The sequence below is a fragment of the Adiantum capillus-veneris genome, chromosome 6 (assembly GCF_014529385.1).
Source record: "Adiantum capillus-veneris isolate H3 chromosome 6, ASM1452938v2, whole genome shotgun sequence".
NCBI classification, from domain to species: Eukaryota; Viridiplantae; Streptophyta; class Polypodiopsida; order Polypodiales; family Pteridaceae; genus Adiantum; species Adiantum capillus-veneris.
In genome coordinates this window covers 60,130,183-60,143,002 of record NC_140936.1, presented here as the reverse complement: position 1 = coordinate 60,143,002, position 12,820 = coordinate 60,130,183, and the positions used below count along the sequence as shown (strand labels likewise).

General features: G+C 41.6%; 1 pseudogene; it reads right to left on the bottom strand.

Annotated features, from left to right (window-relative positions):
* Positions 1–12,052: 12,052 nt before the first annotated feature.
* On the bottom strand, positions 12,053–12,722 carry LOC147455582 (uncharacterized; annotated as a pseudogene).
* Positions 12,723–12,820: the final 98 nt, after the last annotated feature.

Below are 12,820 nucleotides of genomic sequence, written 5' to 3'. Positions count from 1 at the left end.
TCTCGAAGCATAGGAGAGAGGCGATCCTTTGCAATAGCATCCTCTTTTGGAGCTTCAATAGTGGAAGCTCTAGGAGTCTTATTGCAGGCATTTCTCTTGGGGAAAGAATGATAGCCATGTCCTTGCTCCCCACACTTAAAACACTTGTGGTCCTTGCAAAAAGATTCAAGCTCTTCAGGAGAGAGTTTATTTTTACCTTTGTAAACTCCCTTCTCCTTGGACCAATTGTTGTTGGAATTGCATTGGGAAGAATTTTGGGCATTGGTTTTCCGCTTCGCTTCAATTTTGTATTTTCTTTCCATGGGCTTTACAATCCTTCTAGCCCCTTGTTGGAAATTGATGTGCAAAGTAACCATAGTGTGGTGGATTACTTCGGTGATAGAACCAGGCCATTGGGAGTTAAAGTACTCGGCCATCTCTTTAGATATTCCCACACAAAATTGTTTCTTTTGCTCAACAACATAGCCTTGAGATGTAAATCCCAAAACTTGTCCACATATTTGTGGATAGACTCATGGGAGAGGAGATTCAAACTCTGGCATTTGGTAAGAACTTTGTCCTCTGCATCGCTTGCAAGGAATTGCTTCATGATGGAAACACGTAGAGTTTTCCATGTCTTTTGGCCTTTTTTATTTCCACAAAGGCTAGCCCACCATTGATGAGCAAACTTCTGGAAGTGCATAGATACATGGCATATCTTGGTGGACTTCCGTGAAGCCCTCGTCTCCAAAGGCCGCATCAAACTGCTGGATGAAGACCAATACTTTGTTGGTGGCACCAAAGGTGCCATCATAGGTGAGAAAAGAGATACTCTTTCCTCCCTCTTTTGAACTTATTGATCTTTTGGGACCTTCACCATGCACGGTAAGATTTGTGATGTCCTCCCCTCTTGTATTCTCTAGGAGAATAGATGTAGCTTTTGTCAAAAGAGGAGGAAGGTGAAGAAGAAGGAGAAGAGGATGACCTCTTTCTTGCCCTTTTCTTCCTTTGTTTCCTCTCTTCCCTTTCAGAGTGACGAGGAGAAGGACTGTGGGTTAACCGTTTCCTCTTGGGAGGAGTTAGAGATCGTCTAGACCTCCATCTTCATGGAGACACATCTTCAATGGAAGTTAGGGATTTGCTTCTTTCTCGCTCTTTGGATTCCTCCTCTCTTATGGGAGAGAGTCTTCTTTTGGGAGTCTCATCAAGAGGCCTCCTAAACTCTCTCTCCTCTTGGAGAGGAAGGGAAATCCCATAAGCACGAAATTGTTGAGTAACTTCGTCTTGCAAAGCAAGGTTGTCCATAGCTTGCTGCAACCTAGTAAGAAGATAATTGACAAACATGGGGGCATCATCATTAGCACCTTCATGTGAAAAATCAAAGTTATCATTGTTCATTCTACTCTCTTGGTTATTGTCAACCATGCTAATTAAACTTATGTATAAATTACTTTGTGCTTTGGTACCCTCAAAAACCTTAGTCGCTACTCTCCTTTACCTTTGAAAATCAGTTCTAAAGCAACCACACCCGTGGTTTAGATACTGTTGATTGCAAAGACTATTGGAGAGGTCTAACATTGCTTGATTGATTATGGTTCTTGTTGAGCTTGCTCATAGCTCAATAATGGTTAAGCCAAACGCAAGTCCCGAGAGGCTCCATTATTAAGACTATAGCTTTCAATGGTGTACCTTGAACTAAGTCCTTTTCAACCAAGATAATAGATCCCTGCCCCACTTACCCTATTGCACAATAAACATGCTCATGAAAAACTTAAGGACCTCTCTTCTTAAGAAAGAAAAGAGAATCCAAAAGATCTGATATCAATGTAATGGAAATGGACTATGAACTTTGAGAATAGCAGAATTAGGAGAATTAGAGTGAGAATTTTGGTGAGATTACTTTGAGAACATAGAGGGCGAACTTAATTAGCGGTAGCAACATAACCATAGTCTTAATTAACTTGGCATAAACAATACTTTTGCAAGAGAGAGAGTTTAAAGAACTTGATAACAGTTGAGCACAGGATTTATGTGGAGCCGGCGGGCCCCCCTCCAATAGGCTTTTGTATTTTAGATTCTTCCATCAAGAGAGACTTGGTACAATACAATCCTTGTGTTCCTTGTGACATAGGTGATACAATGGAGATGGAAAGCTTCATGCATCACGAGAATAACATAGACTTTGTAGAAAACATTAACCATCCCCGACCTCAGTCCCAAGGCCTCAAACACCTTCAAAGGTGGAGAGAGCTAGCGGGGAATGAGGATAGGGAAGAGGAAGAAGAAACATTCATAAGAGAAAGAAATAGTTCCTCACTTATCATCAGTCTTCTTAGCATACATAATAGCATATTAATGAAGATGGAGAAGATGACAAGCTTAAGCATTGGAGCATGGCTCTTGGTTGGATTTGCGTTCCATAGCCAAGAGTGTTGGTGTAGGCTCTCAACTTCTCTACAAGCTTGGATAAGGAGATGAAGCTCTTGCACTTTGCAACTCACACAATGAGTGTGAGTGAGTGTGTGTGTGTGTGTGTGTGGAAGAGTATACCCCCCAATCTAGCAACCTTCCTTGGTTTGGTCGAACCCCCTCTTCTAGCACTAGCTTGCACTTGATGGGGCCTTCTCAAGCTTTGGCCAATCACATGCTTAGTGAATATCAAGCAACAAGGGTAGCCTTGGGACAAGTGCCTCCCTTTCCCCTTTGAGAGAGAGGACTTGATAAATGCATAAAAAATAAATTCAATTAACTAAATTATCATTGGACCCCTTGGGAGGCCAACCAATAGGCTTTAGGCACACTATGAGGGCAACATGAAGAGGAGCTTGACAAGTGTCCTAGTTGCTTTCTTTGTACCAAGGTTTCCTTGTGTGTGGGTGTGTGTGTTCTCTCTCTAGCTCCTACAAAGAGGGCTCGCCCCCTCATGAGTAGGGACGTGCTTTGACTTTTTGAACACCTTAACCCCTCAAGCACCTTAGTCATGGATCACCTTAGCACCTTAGTCATCATTAAGCACCTCAATCACCTTAAGCACCTTAGTCATCAAGCACAAAGCACCTTAGTCCCAAGAGGGGCTACTGCAATCTAAAACCAAGAGGGTTACCAAGATAGTTACAATGGAGGTTCAGAGGGCAAAAAATCCAAGCTGACTTGGGTAGGATGCAACTTACCATTGTAGTATCTTTACCAAGAATTGAGAGTGATGGCTTGTACTACATGTTTCCACTCTGTAGAGCTCGTCATTTTTCCTATTAATATTATCACTTCCCTACTTTCTTGGAAGCAAAAGCAAAAAATTTACCAGCAGATTAGAATAGCTTGGTTCTTTATAGCACCTTCCCTCCCAACATGAGATCTTTTTTATAAAACGGGATCCTCCATGTCTTTTGAATCCATTTGTAAATTTTTCCACCAACCAAGCCGCTTATAGTTGGGCAGACTTGGAATAAGCGTGGATCTTTACTTGGCACTTTGTCCCATGAGCACGTATCTGAACCAATTTCTTTGGCGTGAATCTTAGTCTCGATCAAACGCCCCCTCCCCCCACAATACCTTCCATAGGAAAATTCTTCATCGGGGGGGGGGGGAGGCAGGTCCCCATATGTTTTTGACTATAATTCCCTATCTAGATTCTGGCCCATTTCTAGTGCCACTATTTATTGAGGGGGAAAAACCAAATTTTTTAAAGCATCAAGTTGTAGAATATTAACTTGGCTTGCAGTTTAAAGAAATTTCTATTCAATGGCCACTCCCTGGCTTTCCACTCAAACATTATCCAGATCTTCTATAGCTCTGTTGGTTACCAAACTTTCAGCTTCATTGAGGTGAAACTAGGTATATAGTTGGTCTGTTTCTTTCTCTCGTATTGCTGCCAACCCAAAATTGAGCTAGCTAGACAAAGCCCTTTGTTATTAACCTTCCTAGAAATCTCTCTCCAAATAGATTCAATAATTCCTTGTCCACCTTAGATAGCTATGGGGACCAGTGCGTTGTGGAGTTTTGGGAATACCTGGTGGCCTCACTCCATTCAAGGGTCTCAATGGCTCACCCCTGTGAGGCAAGGGTATTGAACTCATACTCTCATCCTAGCCTCTTGCCATATATATAGGCAACCCCAGAGCCAAGTTCAGACTTGACCCTTGGCCTTTAGGCCCTTGGCTTGACACTACTCCCCCCCTTAGAGAAGCATTTTTGTCCTCAGAAAATTAAATTGGGAAATTTCTCCTTAAGAACACTAATGTTTTCTTGAGTGGCCCTCCCCCTTGGCTTGACAATACTTCCCCCTTGGAGAAGTGTTTTCATCCTCCAAAACAAAATCAAAAAAATTCTTCTTAAGAGCAATAATGTTTTCTTGAGTGGCACCTTCCTCAAGTTTGTCTTTCCACTTGACTAATGATTGATAATTTCATGGTGATGTGTACATAGATCATGATAGTTGAGCTTCATGCGGCTCAATTGGAGGTTCAATAAAATCAACCAAAGTCTACTAATCAATAATATTATCATCCTTACGTAAGCGTTTACATAAACGACTTACATGAAATACCACATGAATGCTCTTGAGGTTGAGGAAACAAAAGAAATACTCCAATAGAAGCAGATTATTCATCATCAGGAGCAACCACTAAAGTTCAAAAAGATTACATGGAAGTATTTAATAAAGTTTAAGAATTATTCTACTGTAGATGCTCAATGGATGACCGTGTAGGAATTAGCATCCTATCCCAAGATTTTGGAAGGATATGTACGAGCGCTACAATTGTCGACAATTGTTTAGAAGCCAGAGGGATGTTGCTAAAATGGATTATTTTCTTTTTCTATGAGTAGTTTCTATTTAGTGAAATTAGGATATTTAAATCTGTACTGTTAAATTTAGGAAATGTAGATCTAGTCGAAATGTAGATGTACTCGAACTGATAAAAGTCATCAAGAACGAACAATTCTAACCTGTCATATGATGGGTGACATTAAGCATTATGGAGGTTAGGTTCTAAGTTTGCCTTGTTTCCATTTCTTCATTATCAGATGTCCTTCTTTGAGAGCTTTGTCCTCTTGTTTTCTTTGTTGCATGCACATAAGAAAATCGATAAAATTTTACAAGATTTAGTGTAAAAATCCGACAAATCCTACAAATTTTGTCCTTAAAATCGAAAGAGTTTTTTTGTGAAAAACTCACATTAAGTGAGTGTATTAGATTAAATCCAAAAAGGATTACATAGAGCCCTTCTCATAGACAAGCTAGGGCATCATTTAGATCATAAAACCCTACAACAACAATTCTATAATGTAGTCACTGGCTAAATAGGGAGCCACCCTCGACAAAGAAACCATCAACACAGTCTTGCCTAACTGCCACCCAAGGAAAGTTGTTTGCCACAGGGACACCCCTCCAAAACAAGACCAGAGGTGCTACAACAACAGACCATACCTAACAACAATAAGCCGCAAGGGGGGAGCCCAGTGTCTCCATCACCAACTTCCAAGGAGTCTTCACCAAAAAGGGACATGATCCTGGTAAGTACAACAATCTGCGTACCACGAGCATCACGAACCAGTCCGAGATCACAAAGATCCGGGAAATCCAGAGCAACCTCCTACAAATCCAAGAGCACCACGAACCAGACTAAGATCACAAAGTAGGTCAACGGTTGCCACCAAGAATCCGTGCACCTCACATGTGTAGGCTTGTTACCCTCAAACACCGGAGTTACATGGGAATCCCTTCAAACCAAACGTTGCTTCTACATCAAGAAGGGCCAACAACAAAAAGGAAGAGGAAACCACAGTGAGACAGCCGGAGACCCCACTCAGGCTAAGTCCTCGTCTTTCGCGAATACCAATGCTTACAATCCAACCCACTTTTGAGTCCACATGAACGAAGGCCCCCACCAAAATCCTCCTATGAACTTCCCTGCTTGCAAGGCAGAGGGTGGGCACCAACATGCACATCACAACAAAACCAAAAGAGTTTTAAGAATGCCCTTTTCGGCCAGCCCCAAAGGGGTAAGGCCTTAGTGATGCCTCCCCTTTTTTCTAATAGAGAAGGGGAGATCATTTTATGCAAAAACAAAAAATTCTTATTGGTGGGTTAAAAAGAGTGAGGTTATTTCTATGAGAGAGATCTGCACTATTGAGGGAATGATGAGGTGTGATATGATGAAACCTTATGAAATGATATAGCCGGCTAGGAATCCAAAATAATCAAAAGGATGAAAAGTTACTTCTTGAAAATAGCAAGCTTTATGCCTGCCTGTGTGTGTGTGTAAGTCCTCCAAGAGCTTGAGGAGCACTCTAACTGATCTACTACCCATCTTGTTTCAATCAAGGATGTGTGAACAAGTTCACTCAATGCCCCTAGTCTATTGTGTGCTCTATGCACCCCACTTGAAAGTTGTAGCTATGAGTCTCTTATGTTGAGTGGTCCAAGAATTCTTGAAACATCCTTGGCAAGTTCTCACATGCTCAAGAAGCTAGGGCTTGCGAGGAGGGAGATCATGAACTACAAAGGGCGGGGTGGAGAAGAGGGTCAAAAACTACAGTTTGTCACATAGGAAAATGTCATCATGTATATGCAATAGTGCATAGCATCGAAGATTCCATTAATGGAGCTCCAAAATCTGTGATTTTCTTTAGGCTACAATAGAGCAATGGATAGCAGGTTGCATTAAATTGGTATCACAGTAGGTTGCGTCCTCCTAGGCTAAGTCGTCAGCAACTCCAGCACATGTCTGCTGACTTTCTTTGATCTGAGCTCATTTCGACCTCCGTTTCCACTACACGAAGTATTGTGCAAGCTATTTTGTCGTTTTGTGCAAAATTTTTGTCAGTGCCGTTTTTTTCATAACAGTCCCCTTAAAGTCTTCTACGGTTTGTGCTATATAGCACGTGCTATTCCTACTTTTTTTCTCCTCTTTTTGGACAATTTTCACATCAGGTGAAAGATTTTCCATGGCTGACAACAAACACAAATGTGTTCGAGATGTTTGCTGCTGCTGAGGATAGATTGGATGGGCACAATTACCTATGTGGGATTATAGGATGTAACATGTTCTTGTGTCAAAGGAAATTTGGAATATTGTGCAGGGCATTGATGTACGTCCTGGTTCTAAGGATGTAGGCGATGTTGAGGATGTTGCATGTTTTGGTGGTAGGATTGTTGCTGCCAAAGCTATTTTGCATATGGCTGAGTTGGGATGTAAAAGATGCGCAGGCTCATGCATTTATTGTGTTGCTTGTGAAGTGCACTATTTCTCCTCATATTTGTTCAACAAAATTTACAAAACAAGGTTGGGATATTCTGGTTGGTCTTTATGCAAGTCGCAATGAGGCTAAAATTGCATTACTGCGTAAAGAGCTGGAGTCAAAGAGGAAGATGAGATGGACACTTTCCTTGCTGGTGTGAAGAATATCAATGAGCAACTTATTTTTGCAGGTGGAGTCATTTTTTACAGCTCCTTTGTGTAGACTGTTTTGAATGCTTTGCTAGATTTCTACTAGACTTTTGCTCGTACTTGGAGACTTATGAGCCACAAAAATCCTGAAGTTGTCTAATTTGATGCATTATGTACATTGCTATTGCAAGAGTCACTTTCCCAAAAAAAGGCTAAATAGCATGCAATTGAACATGCTTTTATTGCTTCTCAAAGAAAAGGTGGTAACAGCAATGTAACCACTTCTCATGGTTCTTCTATGAGTGGAAAATATTTTGTTCCAATTGCTTCTTCTGGTAGCACTTTGTCTGGGAATTTTGGTGATAAGGGCAAAAAGAAGACGTGTTGCCATTATTGTAAAGCTAATGAGATCAGTTGATCAAGCAGTGTCCAAAATTCAAGGCAAAAGAGGCTAAGAAGAAAGAGATTGGATCAACTATAGGGTATAATACAAGTGCAGCTATTGTAGAGTCTTCTGTGAAAGGAGATTGTGATGTTGATGTAGATGCAGAGTGGTCTTTTAGTGCAGAGTGTACTTATGGTCTTGATGTCCATGATGTATGCATGTCAGTCGCTACAATATCACATGGGTGGTATTTTGATAGTGGTGCTACAAAGCACATCACCTCGCATCATGATTTGTTTACCTTTCTTGAGTGTGTCCTCATGGGCATTCAATCACTTGTGCCTCGGGGGGGGTCACTTAATATTTATGTGACTATCACGTGAGTGCAACAGAGGGGGCTATTAAATTTTTTTCTCTCACATTTTCACATATAAAAGGATAATATAAATTGAAAAAAAAAATTCTAGATTGAAAAGGCAAAGGGTCTATTTTATTTGCAAAATATTCACAAATAAGGAGTTTTAGATGTTGGAATTAGGGTTGCAAAGAAACGCACACAGCTTGGAGAAGACGAAGGAAGCTCAAGGCACACAATAGAGAGTGTGTTACTTAGTGTGAAATGGAATGATAGATAGCCCTAGAGTGATGGGCGTATATACAATGCTCAGGGGGAAAAACCTCCTAAAGAGGGAAAACATGCCCCGGCGGTCCTAGTGTGTTCACACACATCACTACCACATGTATATGGTAACAAATCCCCCTTGGAGTGATGCGGTGAACGAGAGCTAGCACATCAGGAAAGGAAAGTGCCATGCCCTGAGGACATGATCAGTCCACAAAGGGGAGTAAGCCCAAAGCTTTGCGAAAAGCTTCAAGCTTCTCACGAGACAATGCCTTTGTGAAAAGATCTGCAAGGTTGTCCTGTGTTGGCACATAGGCCAAGCTGGTCTCTCCTACTGAGAGCCTCTCCCTAACATAGTGGTAATGCACCTCAATGTTCTTTGTGCGAGCATGAAAAACTGGGTTCCTCACAACTACTAATGTGCTCTGACTGTCAATGTAGATAGTGTTGGCGGTGTCCTGTCCAACACCCAAATCAGCCATAAGGCGTCTGAGCCATACACACTGAACCGTAGCTGTGAAGACTGCCCTGTACTCAGCCTCACAACTCGAAGTGGCCACAGTAGGTTGCTTCTTGCTCAACCATGATATACATGAACTACCAAGCATGAAACAAAAACGACTTGTGGAGACTCGCGTGTCAAAACAACCAGCCCAATCTGAGTTCGAAAAAGCATGTAAATCTGGCGGCAATGATCCCCCCTTGGGATAAAACAAGCCAAGATGTAAAGTGCCACTAAGGTAGCGGAAAATCCTCTTGACAGTCTGCCAATGCTTAGACCCTGGGCTATGCATAAATCTGCTGACCTGTGAGACTACAAACTGAATATCCGGCCTCGTGTTGCATACATAAATGAGGCAGCCAACAACAGTTTGATAAAGAGTGACATCAGTAGGATCACCAGCATCATGTAGACTCAACTTCAAACTTGTTTCCATGGGAGTGGAAATAGGTTTGCAATCCTGAAGTCCAAACTTACATAGCAATGTCTCTATGTAACTTTTTTGACACAAGGCAATACCACCATCACACTGCTTAAACTGTATACCCAAGTAATGATGCAACAGCCCCAAATATTTCATCTGGAAAGTAGCATTCAAATCAGCCTTAAATTCAGCAATATGTCTCTCATTTGGTCTAGTGATTAGCAAATCATCGACATAAAGAACCACAATGAGAAGTACATCACCCTCACGCTTTACATACAATGTGCTTTCTGTTGGACTGTTATGAAAGCCTCGTTTGACCAAATGACTGTCAACTTTCTCATACCAATCACGAGGAGATTGCTTAACCCATACAAAGCCTTCTTACATCTGCACACTTTGTCCTCTTGTCCTTTTATGACAAAACCGCGAGGCTACGTTACATAAACATCCTCAAATATGTCACCATTCAAGAAAGCAGTAACAATGTTTGATTGATATACATCCCAACCAAAATGAGCTGCCAATGCACATAGAAAACATAGAGTAGTCATACAACAAGTGGGAGCCTTATGGCGATCGATCTCACCATCCGGCTTGCGTTTCAACTTGTAAACCCACTTTGTACCAATGGCCTTTTTGCCAGAGGCAAATCACATAAAGTCCATGTGTCATTTTCTATTAGTGCATCATATTCTGATTGCATGGCAGCCATCCAATTTTTTGAATTCAGTGCTTCATCAAAAGACAGAGGCTCCTCAACATCATGTAAGCTAGACACAGCCAAAGCATAACAATCTGATGCATAAGATGCATGGCAAGAGCCTGAACGAGTACGACTAGACAAAGGTGCATCCAATTTACTATCATGCAAAGTGTGCACTAGCCATATTGGCATACCTCTAGCCTGCTCATTTTCAGCCCTTTCCTCATCAAGTACATCATGTACATCTGCATCAGTAATCGCCTCATTGGAACTTACATTCGTATTTCCACCACTGAAAAGAGGCAACAAAGTGTCATAAATGTCCTGTGAGCTTACATTATTGTCTCTAGTACATGACAGCAAGGCGTGAACAGAATCTTCCACAAACACTACATCCCGTGAAACCAGAATTTGTTTTGTTTGCGGATGATACAACTTGTAACCTTTGCTTTCAGCACTATAACCAACAAAAATACATTTGACAGCCTTATCATCCAATTTTCTGTGCTGTGTTTGTGGCAAAAACACGCATGTGCTCAATAGAAGGCTTTCTATCATGCCCTGCTTCATATGGAGTAATACACCGCAAAGCTTTCATAGGACACTTGTTTAGCACATAAGTGGCACACATGATGGCCTCAAGCCAAAAAGAATGCGGCAAAGCTTGACTTTTGACCATACATCATGCCATTTCCGTAAGTCACCTACTTTTCCTCTCAGCAACACCATTTTGTTGAGGTGTATAAGGCACTTTACATTGGTGTTTTATCCAACGACTAGCCAGAAATGCATTGAATTCATGAGACATATACTTCCCCCCCTCGATCGGAGCGGAGTCTGCCCACACTACATTTTGAGACATTTTCAGCCATAGCCAGAAATTGTTTGAAGCACATAAAAAGTTCGGACTTTGCTTTAAGCGGAAATACCCATGCATGCCTAGATTAATCATCAATGAAAGTCACGAAGTAAAGGTAATTGCCCAAGGATGGAGTTTGCATGGGCCCACAAACATCACTATACACAAGCTGCAACCTGCATGTGGCCCGAACTGAACCATCCTTTGGAAACTTAGAACGCTACATCTTACCCAAATAAAGCCTTCACAAACATGTTTGATAGGTGCTTCAAGAGTTGGCAAAGAAGCAAGCATATCAGATTTCTGCAAACACAGCAAACTGACAAAACTGAAATGACCAAAACATGCATGCCAAAGTTTTGCATCTGAAATAGCCATTGAATCTGTAACTGCATTTGCAAAATTTTATCCACACTTGTCATACAAAGTGAGCTTATACAACCCACGACACAAAAGCCCAGATGCAACGATTCCATCACCAAAACTGAGATCATGAACTGTACATCGGTCGTCCAGAAATTTGACTACAAGTCCAAGTCTAGCAAGTGTAGATATAGACAAAAGATTCTTCTTGATCCCAGGTACATAAAGTGCATCAACAAGTGTGAAAAAACTACCATTAGCAATAGTAAGCACAATCTTTCCAACTCCCTGAACTGGATAAGACGCATTGTTGGCACAAGTGACAAAATTCCCATGAGGGACAGACTCGAGAGAGGTGAATAATTCACGACAGGTAATGTGCTTTTTAGCACCACTATCGAAATACCACACATGTGAATCTGCAGCAACTGACAAGCATGCATCATGGACAGCAGGATTGTAAGTGCACTCTACGCTAAAAGCCCATTCTGCATCAACATCAGCATCACAGTCTCCTTTCATAGAAGACTCAACAATGGCTGCATTTGTAGTGGAACCAGCATTTGCAGTGGAACCACCCTCTTTCTTCTTAGCCTCTTTGGCCTTCAATTTAGGACAGGGCTCGATCAGGTGATCATTAGCTTTACAATAATGGCAATGCATCTTCTTTTTGCCCTTATCACCAGAATTGCCAGACGAAGTGCTCCCAGTAGAAGCATTAGGAACAGAAGTTTGCCACTCGCAGCAGAACCATAAGAAGTGGCCGCATTGCTGTTACCACCCTTTCTTTGAGAAGTAATAAAAGCCTGTTCAACTGCACGCTATCTAGTCCTATTTTTTTTGGAAAGTCTTTTGCAACAGCAATGTGCATAATGCATCAAACTTGACAACTTCTGGATTTCCTTGGGTCATAAGACTCCAAGTACTAGCAAACGTCTAGTAAGAATCTGGTAAGGCATCAAGAACAGTCTGCACAAGGGAACTATCTAAAATGACTTCACATGCAGAAATAAGTTGCTCTTTGATATCCTTGACACTAGCAAGGAAAGTGTCCATATCATCTTCCTCATGCATAATCTTCGACTCCAACTCTTTACGCAACAAAGCAATTTTAGCCTCATTGCAGCTTGCATAAAGACCAACCAAAATATCCCAAGCCTGTTTTGCAGATTTTGCTAAATGGATGTGAGGAACAATGGTGCGCTTCGCAGACAACGCAATCAATGCATGATCCTTTACATCCCAACGAGCTTGTTCTGTCGTAGGCAAAACAACTCTAATAGCAGCAATCCTTGCAGCAAGACCTACAACATCCTCAACACCGCCTACATCCTCAGAACCAGGATGTACATCAATGCCTTGCACAATATTCCAGACGCCCTTTGAAACAAGAACGTGTTGCATCATATAAGCCCACATAGGGTAATTGTTCCCATCCAACCTCTCCTCAGCAACAAACAGCTTGAAGACATCAGTATTGTTGTCAGACATGGTAAATGCTGCACCTGATGTGAAAAATGCCCAAAAGTAGGAGAAACGGAGCGGGAACAACACGTGCTATATAGCACAAATCGTAGAAGACTGTAAGG